The sequence below is a fragment of the Phodopus roborovskii genome, unplaced genomic scaffold (genome assembly GCF_943737965.1).
Source record: "Phodopus roborovskii unplaced genomic scaffold, PHOROB, whole genome shotgun sequence".
Classification (NCBI taxonomy): Eukaryota; Metazoa; Chordata; class Mammalia; order Rodentia; family Cricetidae; genus Phodopus; species Phodopus roborovskii.
Window position 1 is genome coordinate 28,105,279 of NW_026126416.1, and position 27,362 is coordinate 28,132,640.

The following is a 27,362-nucleotide window of genomic DNA, read 5'->3' on the forward strand; positions in this document are numbered from 1 at the left end:
GTGAACTTGAAAGAGTGGTTGTGTTAATGAATAGCCACATTTAATTTTGGGGGAACTTCTTAGTCTGGGATTCTCAAAGCTCATAATTTTAATTTTTTAGTAGCCACATGAGGAAAAAGAGAAAAAGGCAAATTCCATTTTTAAAACGTGTATTGCATTGTAACCCAATATATCTAATTTTAATAGATAACATTAGAGATTATTCATGCCATATATTCCTTTATTTTTTCTGTACTAGGTCTTTGAAAACAAAACCCTGTGTTTTATCATGTCTCAGTCTGAAGCATCAAATAACCACACGTTTCTTGTGGTTGCAGTGTTGTGCAGCAGAACCCAGAGCTTGTTAATAGCGTGCACAGCCAACCTTAACCAAGGTCCTCCCTCCCTCCATCCTGCTGCTCTTTTGTTCATGAAAAGCAAAGAAGGGCAGCATTGAAATTCAAAAATACCACAAACCTCTGATTAGTTTAATTCATCAGGGCTGTTTACTGGAATCTATTCAAGCTTGCGTGATGAACACAATTTTTCACGGTCATGTCAGATGTAACAACTACAGCAAATATATATATATATATATATATATGCAAAGACAGACCCCTGTGCAGAAGAAGCAAAGCAGCAAAGATGCCAGGAAGTACTACAGATGGTGGTGGGAAGACAGTGTACAGATATTCAGAGACTCAGTTTGATCTCAGGCAAAAGGAGGCCTCACTGCTGGGAGGAACACTCTTTTATAGGAGCAGAGATGGGGCCTACAGGTTGTCTGGTCTCATTGCAAAGAAGATCTGGGTACAGGTCTCTCTGAAGCTCCCTCCCTCTCTGCTCACTGGGCTTCTGCATGAATGCTGTCCTGGGTTGTGTAGCGGGCTTTTAACGAAATTCTCCTCTGTATGTATAAATTGGGACAGGGCCAGTCAATTCCTGGAACAGTTTCAGCACTATCTTATGGACTGCAGTGTAGAGACTTACCAGGTTTATGTGCTCAGTTGAGAGTACTATAGAACACTTGGAGCTTAGGTTCCCTGGCAGCTATGGCCTCCAGGGAGTCAATCTTTGGGGTTTATGAATGTATATTGGACAAACAGCTAGAGCTTTATAGTCCATCTGATGTGCCAAAGTACTTTTTGTAGAACATTAGTCCCAAGAGGGGTCCATGGAAAGCAGTTTTCATGGTCAGCATCATCTTGGAAACCATATACCACATTCTTATTCTTTGAGAGGCTCTTAGAGTATTAGAATATGAACTCCTGGGAGACCTGGGCAAAACAAAGTATTTTGGCTTAGCTTAAGTTAAAAACTAGATATTTTCAAATCCATCCATCCATTCAGAATCATTCTCTTTCTCTCCCTTAACATCATTAATATCCTTATCCTGATTCTGATTATATTGATGAAGGTCACTTCACTTGCCCATGGCCTTGTCCCCACCCAGAACAGGTGACATCTAAACACTTGGGTGGTTTTTGAGGAAGAGCATCAAAGCACAGGCACTTGTTTGATTCACTGACATAAGCTTATGTGTGTGTGGCAGCCATTTAGATTTGGTTCTCCTTCACCTGGCCCCATCAGGCTCCAGTTGTTTCTCTGATATTATCACCTCTGGCCTCCCGCACCCTGCACACATTTCAGATTGTTGGTTAATGCATCTATTAAACTTTTGGTCTTTGTTGTTCCCTTGAAGAATTGTATTAACCCAGCAGAGACCCACAGTCAAACATTAGGTCAAGCTCGGGGAATCCTGCATGAGATGTGTAGGAAGTATTGTAGGAGCCATGGGGAAAAGTGCAGCACAATAAAAACTCACAGAATCAACTAATTTGGGCTCACAGGTGCTCACAGAGACACTGACCCAACATCCAGGGAACCTTCATGGGCCTGACCTAGATATTTTGCAATTATGTGACAGTTGTTTAACTTGTCTTTGTGTGAGACTAACAGTGAGAGCAGGGGCTGCTTTTGGGACCACATCCTCCTACCAGATTGCCTCATCTAACCTTAATAGAAGACGAGGTGTCTAGTCTTACTATAACTTGATATATCATGGCTGGCTGGTGTCCATGGGAGGCTTACCTATACCTGAAGAGAAACAGAGGAGGAGGAGTGGATGAGGGATGTGGGGGGAGGAACTAGGAGAAGAGGAAGGAGGGGAAACTTTGGTTGGAATGGCAAAAAAAAAAAAAACAAAAAAAAAAAAACCTAAAACATGAAGAAAGAAAGAAAGAAGAAGAAGAAGAAGAAGAAGAAGAAGAAGAAGAAGAAGAAAGAATTGCATTAACCCATTTTAATTTTTTTTTTAGTCCTAGAATTACTTCTTAGTTTTCTTGAATTTGGTAAAATTCAAAATTAAATTTAGATTGTGTGGCCAAGACTGTCTTTGAGGATATATGCTGATGATTTCTTTAAATGACATTTTCTAAGAGCTAAGAAATGAGTTTATTCACCTTCTTAAAAAAATATTTTAACACCCAAGATCTGGGGATTGCAGAAGTTGCTATAGTTTTAAGGCTGGTAAAATACTGTCTTACAGATTGTCTCGGCCACACTTTGGTACTCCCACTAAAGACAAAGCCTGTACTGGAGATTCTTCCTTTCTCATCAAATATCAAGTCTAGCACAGGGCAACAAGTAAGTTTTATTAAGTAGCCAGTGATTCACATGTTCTAACTGGAATATTGAGGCTGGTGAGAAGTAATTAAATATCAACCAGATCTTCTACACACATTCTGAGATGAGAATTCTGAGCACGAGGTTAAGAAATGCCTCACGCCCCTTATGGGCACGACTGTAGAGCTGTCACTGGTCTGTATCCGGGGTTTAAATTCTAGGGAGGAAATGAATGAAGCATTCACCAGCTTTCCCACCATGTCTCCTCAGCAACAACCTGTGCTCTAAACTGTTTCAGAACTTGAAAAGTAGACAACAGATTGGGACATTTGTTTCCTTAGAAAATGAAAATATTCTAAGGGCTCAATTTATAAATCAGAACCATGTGTGTTTCTGTCTGGGGAGCTGTCCCCTTGCTTGCTGGCCCCACAGAGGCCCAGTTGACCTCTGCTGTTTCAGGACACTGAACCAGGATGTAAGTAGAGGCTTGCAAGTCAGGGTCACATTTATTCAAATGGAAAGTGTTTTTATAAGAGTGCACTTGCGTTTGAGGAATCAGCTCTTTCCTCAAGTTACCATGGGTCCTCCTACTTTCCCAGCATCCCGCCCTCTAAATCAGTCTCATTTACTCTAGACCAGAGCAAGGAAAGATGCCCTCGGCAGTAAGGTTTGATCCAGTTGTTACTTATAAGACTTGTAAACTTCACTTAAAAAGAGGCAAGTATTTTGTAACTTTCTCTAGTGGGGGAAGAATAAAGGCCAAGACGCACACAGCATCTTAATGACACAGGGCTGGCCCTGGAAAATGACATGCAGGAGAATTGACTTCTCTTCCTTGAGGAAGACAGCCTTTAAACACCACAGAACGTTCTGTAAGATATTTTTTAGAACCCATAACCTGGGATAGGATGGGCACTGTCTCTTTGGACCTCATTTAGATCCGCTTTCTTCTTGTCATGTTTCTACTTATCAAGTGGACAAGTTCTCACAAAACCAAGAAAGGCAGCAACTCAAAGACATCATGGCCCTCTCACGCCGGGCTCTCCTCAAGAATTCTGGGTTGTTGTTCTTTACTTTTTATGAATGAGAGGAAATAATAAGGAAATCATCCACAGAACTACATTTGATCCCAAAGGAGCCCCTATTCCAGTTTAATATTATATGACAATCATTTTATTGTTAACATAAAAATGCTTATGTGGGAGATGTAGTTTTTCTTAACTGCTTTACCATTCTGAGAATAAGTGGGTAAGAGCTCAGGCCAGGAAAAGAAAACCTTCCATTTGCTGGTCTTGGGTAACTAACTGCCTATGTTCCCATAGTTTTATTTCCCTGATCTGTACAATGGATGTAGTGAGAGGACTTGCCTAGTGAAATTGTTGGGAAGATTCAATGAAGTAATTCAGAAAGCACTTAATACAAGGCTTGAACAATGTGTATCTGGCAGTTGGCATTCTTACTCTCATTTAAGTGAATGTCATCTTGGCTGAATGCTGTTTCTTCATAAATGTCATCATGAAAGTTTCTATAGCAATGAGTTTAGACCTATCTCTAGAGGCTGTTTTGTTATTTTATTTGAACCATTCTTTTGGATCTATTCAGATGCAGCCAACATTCCTCTTGACATAATACCAGCCATATGCATCTGTTTAACACACACCCAGCTGTTGCATGCAGTTGTAACATAGACTGACACTACAATGGGGCAAAATGCAAAAAGTGGAGGAGAAAGAGGTTAGCAAAATCCTCAATAAAATGTCATGCCAATCGTGGCTGAGAAGTGTTTGCTGTTGACCATTAGATAAAATCTATGAAAGGGTTTTACTACTCTCACTGACACATACAACCAAACTGAACATGAACCTTGTCCTTCACAAAAACCAGCAGCAGAACATGAGATGCTCCAGAGCCGTGTTAGATGCTATTCTCATGGCTGTGACATACTGACAGAAGCAACATGACAGATGATTTGGACTCATGGTTTAAGAAAGGATACAGTCTGTCCTGGCAGGGAAAGCGTTCAGCAGGAATCGGAGGTGCATGGTCACAGTGTATCCACAGTCATGAAGCAGATGGTGGACTGGAAGAAGGGTTGATAAATCCCCAAGCCCTCACTTCCTCCAAAGAGGCTCCACCCCCTAAAGGTCCCACAGCCCTCCCAAAACAGTGCCACCAACTGGGGACCAAGTTCACACAGGTGAGATTATGGGAGACGTTTCACACTCAAACAACAGCTGTGTCAACCTTAGTTATGTGGCATCTAAAACTCAACCAGAGGTATCAGATGCTGACCTTTAGGAAAACAATCGGGACAGCTGCACAGAGTTCTGTTTAGTTTTATGGAGGATTTGATAACTTGAGTGTACAAACAGCATCATTAGGTTCGTAGGAAGTAAGAAAGGCCTCCAGTCACAGCACCACAAGCCATTCTTCTTTTATTCCAAAGCAATAAAAATGTTGATTCTGGAAGACTTGAGCTTGGAAAATCAAAATATTGGAGTAATTTAAACCTACAACTTTCATACTATCTTCATTTGTGTTAAGTTCTATGAAGCTCATTTGAACAAAAGGCACATAAGTTCTGGAGAGATGATGGCTCAGCGGTTAAGAGATTATACTGATCTTTTTAGAGGACCCAGGTTCTAGTCCCATCATCCACATCAGGTGTCAACTCATAGCCACCACCTCCAAGGAATTCAGCACCTCTGACTTCCACAGGAAACTACACTCACATGTACATGACACTCACATGTATACAACACTCACACGCACACATCATTCACATGTACATACCACTCACATGCACACACCACTTATGTGTACACACCACTCATGTGCACACACCATTCACATGTACACACCACTCATGTGTACACACCACTCACATGCTCAAACCACTCACATGCTCACACCACTCATGTGCACACACCACTCACATGTTCACACCACTCGCGTGCACACACCACTCACATGCACACACCACTCATGTGCTCACACCACTCACATGCACACACCATTCACATGCACACACCACTCACATGTTCACACCACTCATGTGCGCACACTGCTCACATGCACACACCACTCACATGTTCACACCTCTCACGTGCTCACACCACTCACATGCACACACCGCTCACATGCACACACCACTCACATGCTCACACCACTCACATGCACACCACTCACATGCACACCACTCACATGCACACCACTCACATGCTCACACCACTCAAGTGCACAAACCATTCACATGCACACACTGCTCACACCACTCATTTAAAGGCATCTTAAGCTAAAAGGAAATTGTTCTAAGTGGAAAGGAGTTGTAAACTTATCTGTGATGTGTTGGTGAATGAGCACTTGTCTGAAATAGTAGATGCAGTACAATTGCCCCAGCTCCTAAACGGGTGTTCTCATGGGAGAACATAGACAAAAGGACCTGAATGCCACATGTTAAGACACAAGCACTGGTACTATATTCTAGATATGGTAAGGGGTCCTGTATGATGGGTTTTTCTTCAGTATATTAATAGCCCAAGTCTCAGATTGCAGACATAAAAATACCCTGATGAACCTAAAATACTGACTCTGATTAGGTGGCAGGGTTCTTAGTAACTTTCTTTGAAGTCAGAGGGCTCTTGACAATTATGTTACTTGTATGATTTTCCTCTATTCTTGGGCACATGTAGATCTAAGCCCTTGTTTTTTCTCTGGAACTATCACTAAGTTGGAATCCGGGTGACCTAAAAACAAGGACACCATGGAAGTGAATTGTTGAGGCACCACACATTCTGAGACAATGCATGCTTTTGAGTAGATGCCTGCAGAATTATCCCTTGGGAACGCCTTTGGATGTCATAACAGCAGTTCTGCCCTCTATAAATCATTTGCTATTTGGACCAGTTGTGGCCAACTCCTCAGTCACTAGATACATTTGTAATAGTTTATGTGAGGAATAACAACAGCCACCTAGCAACATACTGTTAGGTCACGTCATGTTTCAAAATGCCACATGTGGTTTTGTGGACTTTGGAAGGACAAGTTCTTACAGCTTCTAAAAGATACTGAAAACTAAACAGCAGATAATGACCCCATTGTGTACAAGAGGAGAATCCAGGCTTATATACAAATGAAATAGGGGCTTGCTAGTTTATTATCATGGCTCTAATCCATGAGGAGGGACTGTCTGTCATGTTCACCACCTTGTGCCCAATATGTAGCATCCAGTAGCTCAGTAAGCATTTGTTAAAATTCTTGTGAGTGAATTAAGAAATGATTGATCTACCCTCTGTTGAAGATCCTCTGTTATGTGTACTTCCCCACCAGCCTGGTCCCACAGCCGCATCAGCCCCAAAATAACACACAGAGATTCTATTAATTAAAAGTTGTTGGCCAATGGCTAGAGCTTCTTAATGGCTAGCTCTGTCTTAAATATTAACTCATTTCTATCAATCTAAGTGTTTCCTCATGGTCTTATCTTACCAGAGAGAGCCCTCGACCTACATCTTGACTCCTCTCTATTACATCTCCCAGAATCCTCCTCGTTTCCTAGACCTGCCTATCTTGCTTTCCTATAGGCCAACAATGCTTTATTCATTAACCAATAAGAGAAACATATTTACAGAATGACATCTCCCATCAATCCTCTAACTTTTAAAACAATGAACAGTGTCACTCACACACAACCAGTGACTTCTTGAAAAATGTTTGCCCCTACCTTCACAAAGCCTGCTTTATGTGGTCTATCCATCTGTAGTGTGTATAGACACCCCTACTTCACCCAGTCCTAGGGAGTTACTCCTATTTTATGGAATAGGAATGGGCTGGAGGGAACCCCAAAAATCAACCCTAGAGTGTGTATGTGTGGGGTCTAGAAATGAAGTCTGTGGCTTCAAAAACAACCCAGCTGTTGAGTGGGATATTCATCTGACCCTCAGCACTCATGGCCAGCTCCCTCATTCATTAACTATTCCTAATGAACCCTGGGACATTAACTGTCTTTATTCCTTAATCTCAGTACATAGGCCTCTTTGATTTTGGATTGACATTTTATAATTTCTCTCCTGTGTCCCTTAGTCTATAGATGAGTTTTTTAAACTCTGAATTTTATATGACTAGGACAATCTTTTGGGTTGAGTTTACTGGGAGGAATTGTCTTTCACTTTAAGGGCCTGTTGTATGGTAGGCACTCTGGCTGAGGCTGTGGTGGATAAAGTTTTTATTAAAACATAAAGAGTGTGAGACCTCATGGAAATTGAGCTATGACTTCTGAAAACGTGGTCCTGGTGGAGCTTGAGATATCGTGTGTGTGTGTGTGTGTGTGTGTGTGTGTGTGTGTGTGTGTGTGTTCATGTACATGATGCATGTGTGGAAGTCAGAGGGCAACTTTCAGGAGTCAGTTCTCTCCTTCCACTGTGTAGGTCTTGGGGATCAGACTCAGGTCATCAGGCTTGACAGTAAACGCCTTTACCCACTAAAGCCATCTCACTGACCTCTTAGAGATATGACTCCAGAACATGATAATGAAACAAGGAGCCATGGAAAGGCTGAGAATCCATCCTCTCTCTCTCTCCCTCTCCTTCTCCCTCTCCCTGTCCCTCTCTCCTTCCCCTCCCTGCCTCCTCCCCCTCTAAATCAGTTTGGTGTGTTTATCAGGAGATTTGGACTTTCTTTGCTCATGGACACAACTGAGAATTTGAAGCAGAAAGTCTCTGTGGAAACAAAGATTTGGGGCTGCCTTGTAACTAAAAGTGCCTTACACTCAGTACGTGTTCAATATGCATTGAAAGCATGGGTCTTCTCTGTTCCCACTTTATTCTGCGGGTCAAGGCGGAGAGTGTGAGTGGCCTCATGGCTGTGGTGAAGTGCAGTGATCAGCTTCCTCGGTTGCCAAGCCAACAACGTAAAAAACACAGCAAGTGTTTGCCCCGAGGCACAGTGCATGCATTTCCCATCACTCTCCTTCCACTCACTGTGCGTGATTATGAAATTGCCTTAGTTTAACTCCATATTGCAGAATAGTCACTGGAGCTAATCTGTGGCTGCAAAGAGGGGGGTGAGAATGACAGGAATTCAGTGTGCCCCTTTGGGTAGCCTAGAGTGACATGGATTAATGTGCCGCCAATGTTCTTCCCCTGAGAAACATTTGGTCACAAGAAGATCTGGCTTGAAGAAACTCAAATTCTGGTGTGTGGTGTTTGGCACGGTCTTGACTCACTGGGACAGCCTAATGTACATCTGGTTTCTTTTTTCCCATGCTTTATTTGGGGTGTCCAGCAAGACACACTTCCTGCCTGTGGGGTTATCTACATTCATAGACTGAGTCTTGCTTTGCCAAGTCACACAGAGAAGGCAGCGCACAGAGCACACAGGACAGGGTAGGGACTGGGCAGAAACCCTGCTGAAAATGAGCACAAGAGAGTGTAGGGCAGTGGAAACCGGGGTGCTTGACTGAAGGCCAATGGGCAGCGGTTGTGTTCTGTTTCTGGGGCTAGGGAGTGGCAAACATTTGACAGATGCCTTTCAGTTATCCCTTGAAACACAAGTGTCACAACTGCTAGACTGTCAGGGACCAAGACTACATGTGTTCTTTCAGCTTAATGTGTACATAGCTGCACGGTCTCTGACAATGTCACAGTGTGGGACAACCGGAAAAATCAGGTTAAAAAAAAAAAAAAAAAAAAAAAAAAAAAAAAAAAAGGAAAGAAAACTAAGATGCTGGATGGGAAGAAAAAAGAAATGTGTGGAAAGTTTAAGCTTTTGCTTTTAGCTTCAGTAAGTTCAGAGAAAGAATGGATCAAACATTGGCATCCTTTGCAATTACTCTCTGCTTAGGGCGACACACGTGCTGGTTTCTTCCCTATGCTGTAATAATGTAGTATTGAACACATCACAGGAAGTTCTTGAAGGCAATACAGATGGTTAGCATGGAATTCTAGCTCACAGCAAGTATTTTCACCCAAAGCCTTGTGAAGGACCTACAGGGCAGGTCCACAACTGCCCGAGAAGCTGTTCCTTCGTTCATCACAATTTCATCCTTCAGATGGTTGTCTGGAATCCTTTCCTCTGTTATCTTTCAGTAATTTGTTCTGCTTTTAGAATAACAGTTGCCTTTATACAGAGCTTTCTGAGTTTGGAAGTTATTCTTAAAGCAGACTACTTTTTAAGTTCATAAATTAATACTGATGACAAACCTATTAGACATGATGGTTGCTGAAAAGCCATCTATACTGCTACACTGAGCATGATTGGAATGTGGGCCTGATAACACATAAGACAGACTCACTGGTTAACAGACTCTTAGGACAAGGAGCTGGAGGAGCCACGCTTTCAATTTCTCTTCCCACCTTGAGCCTGTGAATGGATGGGCAGTGTGCTCGGTTGTTCCTCAGATCAGTGTGGGCTGAGGAAAGACTTATAGACTGCTAACCGAACTCCACACTGAAGTGGAACTTGTCAGAAGTGTTCTCTCCATTGCTGTTCAGTGTCCTGGTGGGTTCCAGGTGGCTTTGGATTCCAAAAGTCTGGCTTTGGAGGACTTGAGTCTTTTTGGACTATAAAAATTAAGCATACCAACTTCATTCCTGGTTTATCTGGAAATACATGAACAGCTGTATTTCAAGTCACAGAATGGAAGGAAAATATTATAGGCATTATTAAAACCAAGCAGCAGCCTAACAGGAGTCATAGAGCTATCTACCTTCATAGAGTGACTCCTAAGTTCAATTGACACAGCGTTTTTAGGGCTCGGCTTTTGCTCAGAAATGATAAGAGTTTGCTCCTCTCTTCTGTGATTGCTGCGTTCATACCATTAACCACGACACAGGGCCCTCCTCCTCCTCCTGACACTCTTGGCTCTCTCACTTGCTTTCTCTGCCTGCCTCCCCTTCAACGCCACAGTCCCCTGCTGGTACCAGATCCTTGAAAGTGTTTCCGCTTTACCACACTGGAGATGCATTTTCAGAGTTCACATAATCAACTTCAAGGTAAGTCACAGAGCGCCCTTTGGACAGTGTACATCCATGAATGGAGCCGTGTCAGAGGGAGAGTCAGAGCCCAAGTCTGCTCCAAAGTCCAGTTCAGAGCACCGCCCGATGGCCCCCAAATAGCATCACCAGCGAAGCTATCTAATAGTTCAGCCAGTTTCCTTTCTGCGCACACACACAGGTGTTTGCTGCGGAGATGCAGTTCTCCTTTCTACTTCTCTGACTTAATGAAAAACTTAAAAGCCTGAATGATTTGCCAACCTTAAGGTTAGACTTTTAAGTATTTTCTTCTTCTAAAACATTGGAATAATAGTCCACCTCATGATGCTTAGTCTTACCTCCTGGACTCCAATCTTTAAGCTCTTGTAGACAAGAATTGTGTGTTGGTGAGAAAAGGCATTACTTTGGTAACAAGTACGTAGGAACAGCCAAATTTCCTTTGGAATTGTTAAGCTTCTCGAGAGTCCGTGCCAGCTGAAGACTGCTCTTACAATAAGATGTGTTAAGTGTACTATTGTTAATGGTGTTTTCCCCCGTGGGAAGGAGCCAAGCAGGACGTCTTCTCTCCTTCAGCCAGCATACTTCCTTGCCCATATCAACTCGCGTGTTATGGAGCGTTACCAACACATAAAATATGAAAGTGGAAATGACATTGTTGACTGGAGGGGTAATGAGAATTCTCAGGGCCACTTAACTCTGAGAAAACCCAAGCTTTGTTTTCTTAAGAGGCTGGCTTGCAAGTTTCTTGATTCCTTACTGTGAAAATGCCCCAGTATGTGACAATGGAGAAAATGGAAAGAAGATGATAAATGGAGCGGACCAGTAAAGAGTGGCAGGAGCTGTTTAAATGCCCACCTCCTTGGAGTTAATCAGTGGTTCATAAACTTAAAATGCCTTTTTGTTTTGAGAACCAAGTTTCAGACTCAAGTTACACAAGAGAAAATGTTATTTGGCTTGAGAACGGAAGGAACTCGGTTCACATGAATTCGTAGGCAGATTCTTTTATCATGGGGGAATTGCAATTAGGGATTCGGGATCTTGAGAACATGATTGTGACCTAGTTATTCCTGTACTTGGAGTACTCATAGGAGTACTGGCTAGGACTGGACATAATGAATTAAGAGTTTCCAGCTGGGATGCGATGAAAGCACTCTGGGAGTCTCCGTGTCTTGGCCAGACTGCATGGGGTATAACTTGGAGAGACCCAAACCAGCAGGAGTATATGACAGATTTATGGCCCAATTGATGTTGGGCATCAGGAAAAAAGGCTGAGACTTAAGCTGCCTTGAGAACTCTGCCTTCTGGAAGATTGGTCACTGGGCAGCTGAAGAAGAGGAGGGTGACTTCTTTCTGTGATGGGAATACCCAGCTGGAGACAGGAAAACCAGAAACTGGCCTGCTTCTCTCTCTCTCTCTCTCTCTCTCTCTCTCTCTCTCTCTCTATATATATATATATATATATATATATATATATATATATATATATAAATATATATATATATAGATAAATATATATATATATATAGTGTGTGTGTGTGTGTGTGTGTGTGTGTGTGTATAGATATAGATACAGATAGATATATCTTTTCTGATGGCAGCTCCTCCTTTGCCCTCTCTGCTGGCAGTTCTCAGCGACTCCTTCCACATCGCACAGCTTGCAGGATTCGGTTCTGTTGCCAGGCCATGGGGAGTCATGAGGTCAGAAAATTTCCCCACTGGGCCCACACTCCTGTTCTTTGCTGTAGTCACAACTACTATAATAGTAGCATGTGAAGTAGCACATGAAGTAGTAGCAGTAAACTTTGTTGAGTGAAAGCTTGAATGGCTAGAGTCATTTCAAGCTGGAAGTTGGTGTTAGTCTTTCTGCCTTCCTTTCCCCATCTCTCCCTGCCCTTGTCCCCTCCATCTCCCATCAACCATTAATTAGTGTGCTAGGGACCTGCACCAGTAGAGAGTGGTTCCTGCACTTCAGAGATCACAGTTGATTGGGATGAACCAGGTGTCAGTGAGGGCATCCAGGAAAGGGTAGTACTGATGTGGTAATCATAAGATAGAATGGCAGCAAGAGAGAAAGAAACACCATTGCAGATGTCTGTGGTGTTTTCAATGGAAGATAACGAATTACAAAATTAGGATTTATTAAATTTAGAAGGATTTATAAGACTTGATGAAAATAAACTGACTTAGAAAGAAGTATAAGAATGGGGGCTGGAAAATTAGAAGCACTGCTGCTTTTTCAGAGGACCTATGTCTAATTCTTCACACCCACATGGTGGCTCACAACCTCTTGTAACTCCAGTTCCAGGAAATAAGACATCGTCGGGCTTCTGAGGGCATTGCACACATGTGGTGTACATGCATACATTCAGGCAAAACCCTGGTAACAGAAAAGAAAACAAATATTTAGAGAAGGCCAAGACCTTGAAGAGTCTTATGAGGGCAACTGCAGATGATTCGCTTGATGGGCACAGGTGATCCAACTGTAGGTGCTTTGAGGAAGTAAAGGCTTGGGCTTTCCAGGGGGTGGGGGTTGTGTGGTTTTTGAGTAATTACTTTACACTGCAGACACATACCACAAAGTTTTGGTCATCTTGCTTTTCTTTCTGGGCTTTTAAGATGTCTCTTCACACCTGGATGTCCCCAATGAGGTTCAAGGGGAACTTGGAAGCAAGACTCCTGGTTCCTTGCTCTATCATCATTTGAAACATGAAACTATGGTGTGTGTGTGTGTGTGTGTGTGTGTGTGTGTGAGATGTGGGTAGCATATGCGACTTTGGGCATGTGTGTGAAGGTGAGAGGTTAATGTTGGGTGTCTCTCTTTATTGTTCTCCATCCTATGTTTTTATGGCAGGGTCTCTCACTGCACCCTGCACTTGGCTATTTCTAATCTACTGTGTGGCCATCTAACCCCTGGGGTCCACCTATTCCTGTCCCTGCTCCCCCATGCTGGGGTTACAGATGCTCTTAGTTGCTCCTAGCTTTTATGTGAGTGCCCAGGATTTAACTCTGATCCTGATGCTTGCACAGCAAGCACTTCACTCACTGAGTCATTTCCTTAGCCCCTATCGTAGCTTTTGAATAACCAAGTTCAAAGCTGTCAAGTCCATTTTAAAAGGGCCTCTTTCAGCCTAGATTCTTTTTGTTAGTTTACTATTTAGATTAATATACAGAGGAGAATGGTTTCATTGTGGGGGTTCTCCTGCATGCTTGATTTTTCTTGATCCCTTCTACCCAATCCCTTCCAGTCAGCCCCCTGGTTTCTTATCTCTGGCTGTGGATAGGGGAGCAGGAGATTCCTCTAAGAGCACACTATGTCTGTCATGTCATGTACTGGCATTTCCATGTACTTCATGCCAGACACAAACCATCTCCACTCTCCAATCTGAGAGTGTTCCCTATAGGCAGGCCATCGGAACATCTATGAGTAAATGGATACTTCAGTATTGATCTAATATAATAAATGCTCTGATTTTTAGTAGTTTTTTACTATTAATATCTTTGCATATGATGGATTCATCATCATCAGTATTTGTTTACTTAAGCTGATACTTAAAATTATGTGAACAAAGTGATGGTGGCCTTCATGATTCCTGTTGTTCTGAGCCCAAGTGAGCCACTGCTTTCTTGAGCTTTTCCATGTTCTTGATCATTTTATAACTTTTCGTCAAATATTGACCTTTGTGTGTGTGTGTGTGTGTGTGTGTGTGTGTGTGTGTGTGTGTGTGTGTGTGTGTGTAATGTTCAGGACCCTGATGTGTGCAGACATGTCACTCACATCAGATAGGTGCTTAGCACACACTTGTTGAATGAGTAGTTCAAAATTATATTTTGAAAGCAAGTGTCTGCTTACTGCCTTTAGGCAAAAGTCCAGATTACATTTTGCAAGAGTCCCTGTGCCACTGAGTGTCTGGAGCTGGTAAGCCTCCTTTGGCCCAGTCTACTGCCGCCACGGCAATGCCCAGTCTGCAGCATATGCTCAGAGCTCCGTGTCCCACTCTTTCCTTCCACCAGGCACATTTTTACTGATCATCAGATGAGAAAATGATGACTAATAATCCTGCATTAAATGACTCCAATACTTCCAGACCATTTTGGATGCATCAGTGGGTCATTCCACTTTATGAACTCACCTCCTCTAGTTCATATGCAGCATGGGTTCTGGTGTTGTTTTCTAAGCCTGTATCTAGCCCTGCTTTGAATTAATAAATAGTGTGAGTAGGCCAGTGTCACTGCCTGAGAACAACCCAGTTCTGCCGTCCATGCTGTACATAATGTGACATGGTCTTTGTGGCTGGGATGAGACTAAAGCCACTGATATTTTCCTGGGGTATCACAGGGCAATTAGTTAGGCTTTCTTTACTCTGTATTCTGTATGACTGCAGCCAGCAGTACAAGAATGGCCATTGTTGTCTCCTGGAAGGAATGCCTTGCATCCTAGCTGAGTTCAGAGAGCTCCCTCTGCCACTTGCTAGGAGTGACATCAGGATCATTGAGAAGCCCAAGTCTAGTAATGACAGTTCCTTCAGTTGTCTGTCAATCATCTTTCTAAAAGAAGTAGACATTGCGAGACTGATGAGAACCCAGCATTTCCTTGCTAGACCGCAAACTGTAACTAAGAGCTACATCTTAGCATGCAAGCACAGATTATTTTCCTTAGAACTGTGATTTCATATTTGCTGAAGTTTGTTTAGTGCCCATCACGCTAATATGATTACCACCAGGGTTTCCTTGAGTCTGTTTTTATTATTTTTAGATAGCAATCTCTTTCGAAATTGACATATAGTACAGTCTGTATTCCATGCATATCCTTATGTACTACTTTAAGAAGCAGTATGGGACCTCATGTTTCTACCATTGTGTTTCATTTTCTTTGTACACAGTACAAAGTAACATTTTGTACACAGAGATTTCCCTGTACTTTAACTTCTTGAGATACAGTTTGGACACCTTAGGTGGCCACAGGGTCTCTGTGTGTTATTTGGGGATGACGCAGCTGTGGGACCAGGTTGGCGGGAAAGTGCTCGAAACACACTAATTATACATCATCAATGTGATCACACGTATCCGAATGTCTGGGTGCTGTTTTGCCCCCATTGCAGCCCGCATGTGATCTTTTTAAATAATACAAAGTTAAAGCCTTCGCTTATCTGAGCATTAAACAGTAGGTCTAACGCATTTGTTCAGTCTATCAATCAACAGCGGGTCTTCAAGGATTAAGTTCTTCAATATATATTCTATTTACTTGAAATGCTTTTTCTTGATGCTTACTTTCTTTTAATATGCAGATTGTTTTGAGACATGGTCCCATGTAGCCCAGGCTAGCCTTGAGCTCACTGTGTAGCTAAAGATGTTCCTGAACTCTTGATCTTCCCATCCCCATCCCCAAAGTGCCCAGATTACTGATAGGCAGCACTCAGGATTAAACTCAGGACTTCATTCATGCTAGACAAGCATCTACCGACCAATCTACCTCCAGGGCAACATTCAGGTACTCTTGCTTTTATTCACTACCACATGGCAAGATTTTTATTGTGATTCTTCTGTGTTGCTCTCGAGATTACAGATTCCTTTAGCTCCCAGCGACTAGGTAAATATTTTAATTTACATTCTAGCTTTTATGTTGATCTTTGAATGTATTGATGCATCAGCCTAATTTGGACTGGTTGCAGGCTTAGCACTGACACTAGTGGGACACCAGTGTTCTGCGTTGCCTCCTCCAAGCTAGTATGAGACCAGTGCTGGGCAATGGACCCCAGGATTCATCTCCCATTAGGAGCCTCACTCTTACTGAAAGTGTTACTTATTTCAGACTTTGGACTTTCCACATCTCTACTGCCTTCCTCTGGTGTTGAGGGAAATCTGGTATTAGTTTCTCAAAGTCGCTTTCTGTTTCTCTGGCCAGGTCAAGCCAAATATCTGGTGTCTGTCTTGGACTTGTAAACTCTGCCTTCCAGCAGGAAAAATGGTTACACAGCATTGGTCAGCAATCATTCATCTACAGGCAGAATTCCTTCCAATCATGTTGCTTGGGGAACATGCTCACCCTTCATCTCTCAGCCTGGCCAGCAGCTGCCCTTTGCCTGGGTTGGCCCACACATGTAGGCCATTTCTGCCTCCTTAGCTAGCTGAAAGGCCTTCTTTTGCAACTCTGCAAAGTTAAATACTGTTATAGCAACATCATCCTTTTATTTTTTAAAGGAGTATTTTTAAAGGCAAATGATTCAATAATTGGAATCTTCTGTGAGGATGGTAAGTACAGGAGTATAGCTAGATAGTAGGAATAACTTCTAATATTCTTTGTAGCACAGTATAATAGTGATGTTTGTCAACGATTAATTGAATTTTTCAAAGTAGTTGGTAGAGAGGATTTTGAATGATCCTAACACAAGGAAATATGAGACTAAAGTGATAGCTGTCAGTTAGCTTCAACCTATCACAAATCACTGTATATGTGTTTCGAACCCTGTATTCCTCAAATATATACAAGCATATTTAACTAAAAATAAACTTATGAATTTTATAAATAATTTTAGGCTCCTGTCTAACATCAGCATACTGTGCAACAGGACACCTGAGCTTATTGCTTTCATCTCAGTGTGGTACCCAGAGACCTACTGAGTAACTCCCTATCAGCAGTGTGTAGCATTCTAATTGTGTGCAATCATTTCTTACTGTTGGCGTTTTCCACTGTACTTATTCTAGTAGGTATGGAACAGTAGCTTACTTAAACTTTCTTATTTTCCTAATGAGACATCTTTTTCATGTGTTTATGTATATACATTCTTTGATAGTATACGATGATAGTATAAGGTGATGTGGAACATCTTTTCCTGTGCCTGCTCACATGCATTTTTTGGTAAAATGTATATTTAACTATTTTTTTGATTTTAAAAATTATTTTCTTATTGAATTTTAAGTTTCTTGTTTTTGATGGAAGTCCTATAAATATTTTCTGTCTGTAACTTGTTTCTCTTTATTGCACTTAATGTAATTCTTTTAATTATAAAAGATTGTTATTTGTAATTCTTTGATAGTTTCATACACATATAATAATTATCTACCCTCATCCCATCCCTCTTCCAGTGGAACTCCTATCAACATGTTCCCCTCCTACTTCCATTTCTGTGTGTGTGTGTGTGTGTGTGTGTGTGTGTCTGTGTGTGACACACTGAGTTTAATTAGTGCTGTTTGTACGATCATGGGCTACAGTATTAAGGAAGTGATACCTCCTCCCACAGCAACCATTAGCTTTCACAAACCCCTTAGGGAGGAATGAGGAGGCCTCATGAGCCTCTTCCTGACCCATGATGAGTATTGTTATGTCCACACTTATGTTGATCTTCTGCAGGTAACCACAGCTGCAATGAGCTCATAAGTTCATCATATTTAGAGAGAGTCTTTTTGCTGCACGTCTCCCTATCCTCCAGCTCTTACATTCTTTCCATCCCCTCTTCTGTGGTGATCCCTGAGTCTTGCAGAGGGGTGATATCGATAATGTCATTTAGGTCTGAGCACTGTGCCATCACCTATTATTGGCACTTGGATGGATTACCTTTAACTGCTACCCTACCCTGCTACAGTTAAAAAAACAAAACAAAACAAAACAAAAAAACTTCTGTGATAAAAGCTGATAACCTGCTGAAAGATGAAAGCTATAATCTATCGGTATAAATATAAATATCTAGAAGGTAGTTTGACATGTTCATTTAGTAAAATAATAGTAGTAAGTTTGTTCCAAGGCCTATAACCTTCTCAACTGTGGGCCTTTGACTGGGTTTACAGTATCAGGCCTGAGTTCCTTCTATGGATGGAATGTCAAGACCAATCAGAAAGTGACTGGTTACTCCATCATAATCACACCAGTATTTATACCAGTGGGCACATCTTGTTTGGCAGTTGCAGATTGTAGCTTGTAGAGTTCATAGATGGGTAGGCCTGTTGATGGCATTTCCTCCCCCGAGGAAAAGCTCTGCACAGTAACTTCCAACCCTGAAAGCTAGCCAGCATGGAGAAAGCTCCCAGCTTATTTCCAGCTTGATATCGTGTCCTTCCTTTTCCCCCTCCCTTCCTTTCCCCCTCCCTCCCTTTCCCTTGTGAGTGTGTTGCTGGACTTGATCCTGACAGTCAAGCTCTCCACTACTAAGCTACATCCTCAAGCCATGAGTTCCCACATAGTCTTATATGTATATGACAAAGTCTCACTGAGTGGCCCCGGGGTGTTTTGAACTTGCTCTGTGACCCATCAAGGCCTTTAAACTTGTGATTCTTTTGTCTCAGCTTTTTGAGTAGCAGGGATTAAGATTTGTACTACCAGGTTTAGTGCGTGTTCTCACCGGTCCTGTGTGTGTGTACCCTGTATCTTTATTATTCTGTGTTTACATGAGTACAGATACTTTTGGAGGCCAGAAAAACTCCAGATCCACTAGAGCTGGAGTTACAGGCATGTGTGAGCCACCTGACATGTGCTCTAAGAACCAAACTCCGGTTCTCTGTAAGACCTGGGAGTCATCTTTCCAGCCTCTCATTGGATTCCTCATTTCTGCCTCTGTCTGTCTGTCTGTCTCTCTCTCTGTTATTGTTTATTTATCTTTCTTTTGATTGAACCTGGGGCCCTGTGGATGTTGGGCAAGTTTTCTACCTCTGAGCTGTTTTTTTAGTCTTCAGGAAAAGTACTCTGGCATGAATGTTGGAAACCACCTGGCCATAATTGGAACTGATTCGTTTGCCCTCAGACCCTTTTTACCTGCCTGCTGTAAGCCTCCTGTCTGAACCCTCGATAATTGTTACTATATAAAAATTATTGTTCTTGAAGTACTTATATTTTATCCTATAACTTTGCTGAATTGTTTACTAACTAATTTTATAGGTGTGGGATTGTTTTATCTAACTTCTGACTTTCTAATCTGTACACTTTAATTTTTTCATTATTTCACAGGCTAGAATCCTAAATACAGTGTTTAATCACAGTGACAAGAGCTGGAACTCCTTACTCATTATCAGTCTTAGCCCTTTTGGTTTCTTTATGATACATGACACTTCAATTTCCTCCTCTTCCTCCTCCCCTTCTCTTTGCCCTTCCCTCCTCCTCTTCCTCCTCCCCTTCCCTTTGTCCTCCCCTCTTCCTCCCCCGTCCCTTTGCCCTCCCCTCTTCCTCTTCCTCCTCCTTCTGTCTGTCCTTCTCCTCCTCCTTCTCTTGGTCCTCCTCCTCCTCCCCCATTCCCTCCCCTGTGAATGTGGGTGTAAATATGCCATGGTGCCTGTGGAAGTGAGAAAATAACCTGAGGTGTTGGCCCTCGCCATTCACCTTGTTCAAGACAAGGTCTTGTGCTGTTCACTTCTGTGTACACCAGGCTTGCTGACCCATGATCTTCAGGCATTCTTCTTCGTGCCTTCCATTTCCCTTCAGTGGCACACTGCAATTGCAGAGAGCTCAGTGCCTGGCTTTTGTGGGGTTCCTGCTCAGAAGAGAAATATAATTTGGGAGAAATATTTCTGAAATAAGGTTATGTGATGAACTTGGACTGAGGGACAACATTAAAAGGGATGATGAGAGAAATGAAGGGCTTATGATAAACAAATTAATGAATGAGTGTCTTGTGAGGGGAGTTAATTGCTTCCCATAAACCTAATATCCCAGGGGAGAGTGAGGAAGCCACTTCTATAAAATTGGTTTTGAACGAACTATTTCAAAGCCATATTCCACTAGTTAAAGTGCTGTGAAGCTGCCAAGTGGCTTAAGTTCCAACTACCTACTCATTCCTAAAACATGTATAAAATGAAACATTTTTTAAGTTTCCAAGAAAGTAGGCTGTACGCTGTATGTTGTCTATATTTAGCCATCTGCTTATACTATGCTGCAAATGCAGTTTCCACATGGATGTGGTACTCTTTCCTTGTGGGTCTCTCTCATGTATGTGACATCTTCTGCTCCTTCTTCCTCTCTGCCTCTTGTCAGCAAAGGTTAATGCATATGCATATCAATAACCCACTCCTCCTGTTTATAAAGGATTACTGAAGAGATATATAGAGTGAAAAGACAGAGAGACTTTCAAATAAAGCATATTCTTAAATATATATATATCTATATATACATATATAGATATTTCACGATACATATTAATCCTGATCCATTTCTAAGCAACAATCAGAAACAGGGACAGAGAAATGACATTTGGCTTCTCTAGCAATCCAGCTATACTAAATGGTGCTCCAGATCTAGAGGCCAGTGGGCCAGCGCCATGAACACTCTATACTTAGCCTTCCTCTTTCTAAGCATCTGGATCCTTTTATATGCTATAGAGTGCCAGTGGGTGGTCTGGAAATTCTGGGGGAAGACAATACATTTGGTCTGGGAGGTGGGCATGAGGAATGCTCCAGGCTGGTGCTCAGACCAAATTTCCTCCCCCATCACCCTCAACCCTCATCATCACATAGGCCAGCTCCACCCTGACGCTCAGTGATCACCCAAGAAGGCTTTTGATGGAACACAGTGAGCGGCTGGACAGTGTCCTGGGCAAGCCATCATGAAAGCAAGCTTTTTGGAATCATCTGCTGGGACACGGAGCCTGTCTGTAGCACAAAGTCAGCAGCAATCTGCTATGACATCATAGCAGACATGCTTTCCTGACTCAGTGTCTTCATCTGAGCTGTTCAGATGACCAGGGACATATTTTTTTTTCTAGTTATTGATTTGGTTCCCCTCAGATGTTTACTATCTACTAATAGCATAAAAGTGATTAAGTCTAAGTGACCTTCACATGTCTATAAAATAAATTTCTATGAAATTAAAATAATAGTACATAACTACAAATTTTTGTTATTTTTGGTTATAAAATATCTTCAGTGCTTAAAATAGCTCATGGCAAATAGAGACAAGACTCTGAGAACACTTGATGGGTGGATGGATGTTCAGTCCTAAGCATAGTATTTATACTGCTCTGTCAAAGTTCAGGGAATGAAGAGGGGTAGAATGATTGTAACAGTTGGAAGATAAGGAATAGAAGAGGGCCAGAAACACTGTCTTCTGGGCCCCTTTGAAATCAGGAACTCACAGCACTAAGTCTGTATAAGAATGGGCCCATCGGCAGTCAGGCATGGATAGAGGGGGGATTCAGGGGGCCCTACCCTCACTGCAGAACCATTTTCTACTGATGGATCCCCGGTAAGAAGGCATTGCCTTAAGCTGTGTACCCAACTGTTACTCCATCAGACTCTTGTGGATAGTTCCAATCACAAAACAAAATCAAAAGACAAGGATGTTGGAAAGGTAGCAGTAGGGAGGAGGGAAGACAATAGATGTGGGAGGAGGGAAAGGATGGGGAGAGTAAACAGTGTATTACTGACATGTGTGAAACTGTCAAAGACTAACTTAATTAAAAAAAGAAAAACTTGAAAACAAACCTAAAACAGAAAAGCTTGGCTCATTTCAAATTCTTGACAAGAACATGAGGAGTAAATATTTTCTTGGTTCACTGACATATTGTCCTTTCCTTGTCTATCCCTCGAGTGTTTATTGGGAGCCTTGCTTGTGCTATAAACTGTAAAGCTGGAGTTTCAATGTTTCATGAAAAACTCCAGTGTCTTAAAAAAAATGTATTTAAATAATAATCTAGATTTCCCTTCTGTGGTGGTTGGAATGAGAATGGCCCCCATGGTCTCCTATGTTTGAATGCTTGGTTATTAGGGAGTGGCACTACCAGGGAGAGCTTGAGAGGCGTGGCCTTGTTGGAGGAAGGGTGTCACTGGGAGTGGGTTTTGTGGTTTCAAGAGCCCAAGTATGACCCAGGGACTCTCCTTCCTGCTGTCGGTGGATCCAGACGAAGAACTCTCATAACTTTCTCAAGCACCATGGCTGCCTGAGCCCCTCACCAATGATAGGCTTTCTTTTATAAGCTGTGGTCATGGCGTCTCTTCACAGCAGTGAACACTGGCTAGGACACCTTAATTGAACTGTAGCCAGCAGGTTTGTGTGGGCTGATCTGTACCTGGTGGCCAAGCTCTACTCAAACCAGAGGCTGTAATAGTGTGAGCTGGCATGCCTGTTCTTCAGTGGCAATGCACTGGGTGCCATCTCTACCTCAGTTCCATCTGTAAAAGTAGCAGAAGTTTATCCTTGATAATGGAAGTGTTTTGGTTTAAAAGATAACTCTACTGCTTTGGATACATCCAAGGCATGGGATAGCATTTCCCTTGCTGGTGGCAGATTGTGATATTTCTATCTCAGCTCAGAGAGCTAATCTATTTGGAGGCATCTGATATTGGTTCAATTCCCATTTGTAGCAGACAACATTTAGCAAAATAAACACAACAATAATAAACAAAGAAAAAGTGTAGGTCAACGTGCTGCCCTTCAACCTATGTACTTTTCCTGTGTTACATACAATAACACAGATTCCTTGTGGTTCACTATCCATCAAAGTTGCCCAGGGTGGCATACCTTGCTGTGTATACTTTGTACAGGGGAAATTATTGCCACTGGGCTCAATGTCTGCTTTTGTCAGGGATCCCGTGATAGTCTGGTAAGACAGAGTCACTAGCAGGGACCATAGACTTGTTGGTAGGAGCCAGACTTCAATTCCCTTTCCACCTGATCCACTCTTTCCCAAAGTGTGATCTGTTGGCACCCTACATCATCATCACATGACCATCAGTAAACATGATTCCTGCATCCCAGAATAATCAGAATTACTGGGGGTCCAGTTCACGAATTCAAATGTTCTGTATAATGAACTTGAACTGACAAGCTTCCCTGGGAAAGCCACTGGTGCAGTGGTTCTAGAATGGTTGACCAGAATAATCTGCCTTCTTGCTTCTCTTCAATGGGTATATTAACTATATAAACCACTCACAGGTGAACTTTGGAGATGGATAATGATATTTGGAAGTAGAAACCTCTCACTAAGAAAGAAAACTTGCCATCACAGGACTAAGATTAAGAAAATTCTTACCATAAGATTGTCAGTTTAGGGCATCAGTTAGGATTGTTGATAAAGTCTGCAAAGAAAAACATGGAGCTTGGGTTGATGGTAAATGCACTTACCTTGTTTGTGTTTTCATAAAACAACAACAGAACCTTTTCAGAGGAATGGATGGGTGTTAACAAAGCCCCTCACTGTTAAGTGAGAAGAGCTGTGCAGAGGGTGGGGGAGAATTTCAGGGGATACTATCTGCACTTCTTGTCTTTGGCCCCTGTGAATGCATTGCCTACTCACTTGATTTAGGATGGTGTGATTTAAGCATCGACATTCACTTTAGAGCTTGTAGGTGATTTCTCTTACTTGCTCCAGTGTTGCAGAATCCTTATCTTTCCACAGAATGGGAGGTAATGAACACCGAGGATGGTCAGAAGCTAGAAGGCAGAACCTACTGACCCAGTTTGTTTGCTGGAAATCACAAATTGTCTTTAAAAACATAAATCTTTGTAGTTTGGCACCCACAAGCCTATAGCCCCTCCCTGACAGACCACTCATCACCGGGCTTTTGGTTGACCTCGGACAAATCGCTCAACTCTTTCCAGATGTAGTTCTCTAGGCCGCGGGCACTCCCTGCCCTTCAGTTGCTATCTATTGTGAACACATTGTTTTAAGTAGCCCTTGAAGCAGTTGTGGGTGTGGGCAGTATGCTGATATCTCCCTAGCATGGATGAGAAGATGTGTTCAAGAGAGTGACATGGTTTAAGAAGGCTCACCCCAGCATAGGATGTCTACTTACTGGGCTCTTTCCATTGTGACATGCAGGACATTGTATTTAAGGTTCCTTCCAGCACTACAGTCTCATAAGCTACAAATATTTGGGGTTCAGCCATTTACAGAAATCCCAAAGAAATTAAAGCCCAAGGCTTTGAAGTTAGGAAATCACATTGTATTAGAACAGCATCCTACAAAGACTAGCAGATACATATAAATCTGATGTACTAATGTATGCAAATATGCCAGGTCCTATATCATATAGCCCAAGTTCTGTACTTAAGTACAAAGAGACTTGAAAGCCCCAATTTACCCAGAATGTCATTTACCTATTTAATTTGTCTCCTAAATAATAATAGTGACTGGTTTGAGCATCCACAGAACTCTTTCTCAATGATAGCCTCTTCTGTTGGGGGAAAGAGGCCCAAAAGGAAGTTCCTTTCCATATCCCTGTATGGCCCTTCTTAAACCCTGGAACCACTGTAGGTGGTATGTCCTCGTCTGAAGGTCAGTGATAGCAGTGTTATATGTGACTTACCTAACTCTCACCACAGCCTCTGAGGAAGATGCCATTTGACTTGTAGGTAGCAGAATTGGGTCATTAAGGAGGAGTCTGTAGTGACTTGGGACATGTTATATATGTCTCCATTCCTGTCTTAGCTCCATGCTTGGGAAGGCATGGCCATGACAGATGGGCATCATGAGAAGAAAACTTAGCTGACCTCTAAAGATGTCCTGGTTTCCTACAGGGCCAATTGGAGTCACCTTAGTGAAGCTGTCTTTCTGCATTCTGGATCCAAAATTCACCTTCAGAATCTTGTACACAGAGATAGATGTTCTCCATTCTTGCAGATAACAGGTGACTGAAAACAACTGTTGGGCATTCTAAGCAATCGGACAGCAATCTAAAGGAAGGCTGTATTAGGACAGCACATGTTGACTCTTTTCCTTCAGTGTATGTTCCTTATTATTTCCTGATACTTAGATATGAAATTTTCCCTATCATCCTCACTTTCCACACCATTATCTTTCATCCCCTTCTCCATTGCCAGAGTCAGTCCCTTCTGCCCTTGAATGCTGCACAGTCCTCTTGGCAGCAAAGTCTCAGCGTTTGCCTGGTTGCTCTTTTCCTTATTCACATGGACACAGTGAGGTGTGCAGCTTGGCTGGGCTGGCAGAATTCACGCAGAATGTAAAACTGTGCTATGCTTGGGACCCTGGCTCCTTTCAGAGTCTGTCTGCTTGTCCTCAGCCTGTGTCCTCGGCAGGCCTTTCACTGGAGTCAGACTCTTCTAATGAGAGTTCTTGGGTTTCAGTCTGGGGGAGCCCAGCCTCCACCAGCCAGACTTTCTGGAGTGTTCTCTGCTCTTGCTCAAAAATGCTCGGAGCCCAGACAACTGGTTCCAGCTCCCTTTAGAAGGGGTCTCAAAATTCCTTAGACATAATATATTTGTGACTGCAATTTGTTAAGTAAGGAACAAGGCTGTTGCAGCCAACAAATTTTGGAAGGAACATACACCAGAGAGACAGAGAGAGAGGGAGAGAGAGAGAGAGAGAGAGAGAGAGAGAGAGAGAGAGAGAGAGAGAGCTGGTGTGGAATGCCCTGCACTCCACTGCCTTCCCTTGAGCCCCACATTTGGTATTTCCAGTAACATATGCAGATAGCAAGCTCCTGCATTTGGCACGTCCCTGCGTTGTGCAAAATTGTTGGTGCAGTGTGCTGAGGTGTTTTTATTTACCTGTTTCAGACAAGGCAGCACTGCTTGTTTCCAGAGTGGATGTAAATATCTGATAAACAGCTGCCTTTGGGAAAATCAGGCAACTGAGATTTCCCGACAAGGACGCCGCTGTCCTAGTTACTGTCCTGGCTGCTATGAAGGGATAGCTGACAAAGGCGACTTTAGGAAGGAGGGGTTTATATAACAAACAGTCTGAGGAGTGGTCCATCATGACAAGGATGCCATGTCAGTGAGAGCGGCTGTGGCTGTGGCTGTGGCAGAAGGACTCTGAGGTCTTGGTCACATTGTATGAACAGTCAGGCTACAGAGAGGTAAGTGCTAGTGCTTTGCTAACATTCTCCTTTTCATTGTCTGGGACCCCAGCCTCTGTCCACCCAACCCATATTCAGGGAAGATGTCCTTTGCTCAGGAAAAGCTTTCTAGAAACAGTCTCCTAGTCCCAGTCTGAAGTGTGTTTCCATGGTGAGTGTGAATCCAGTCCACTAGACAGTGAAGACGAACCACCACAGATGCACACCTGAGTGCCCACACACTGCTCTCGAGCTCACTGTCTCATCATTCAGGCAGAGTACTCTGGCAACTATAGGTCTCCTGTATTTCTTCAGAGATGCTCGCGGCATTATTTGGTAGCTCTCAGGAAACACCGCCTTCTGAATACACAGTCAGCTTCTCTGAATACACATTTGATGTCCTTTCCCACGTAACCTTCTCTTTGAAGCTGGTAAGCTCTGCTACTCTTACATTTCTGGTTTTGTATTAGTATAACTGAAACCAGATATTTCCCTGGCTTATTTGGCTTTTCTTTGCCTGTTTATAATTTTACCCACCTTCTTAGGTAGGGAATATCCAAAGCAATTGTCAGAGTGCCAAAACAATCACTTTATGTTCTGCTTGGCTGGGCCGTGGGATGACTGAACTGGTTTCTGTGGCTCTTCACGATGCTGAAGGGAATACCTGTCTCAAAAGGGTTTCTAGCTTGGCTTGAAATATAGCTAATAATTCAAATGATTCCTCTTGGAATGACTAATATACAAAATTAAGTCTTGTATTAATGGTGTTGAAGTTGAATTGATGTTAAAAGTGGTAACCATGTACCAGTGGCTCTTTATATCCTGAACTTCTTTGTTTAGATAAACTGCTAGAAGAATAGGAAATAGTTGAAGGAACAGAAAATGTGTGTCTGAAATGTGTCATCAGATTGAAGGTTTAACAGTTCTTATGGAGGAAGGATTCAAGTAGGGTGTGGGATATTAACTATTATTTATATCCACCATAATTAAGAGTTGTCTTTCATAGGACATCAAATGTGAACAGCTTAGCCACTATGGGAGAAGCCTATTTGTTCA

At 42.4% G+C, this 27,362-nt stretch overlaps 1 protein-coding gene across 1 annotated transcript in view; it reads left to right on the forward strand.

Annotated features, from left to right (window-relative positions):
- Positions 1-27,362, forward strand: part of Fbn1 (fibrillin 1) — a 198,475-nt gene that overhangs the window by 43,699 nt on the left and 127,414 nt on the right. The window lies entirely within an intron of this gene.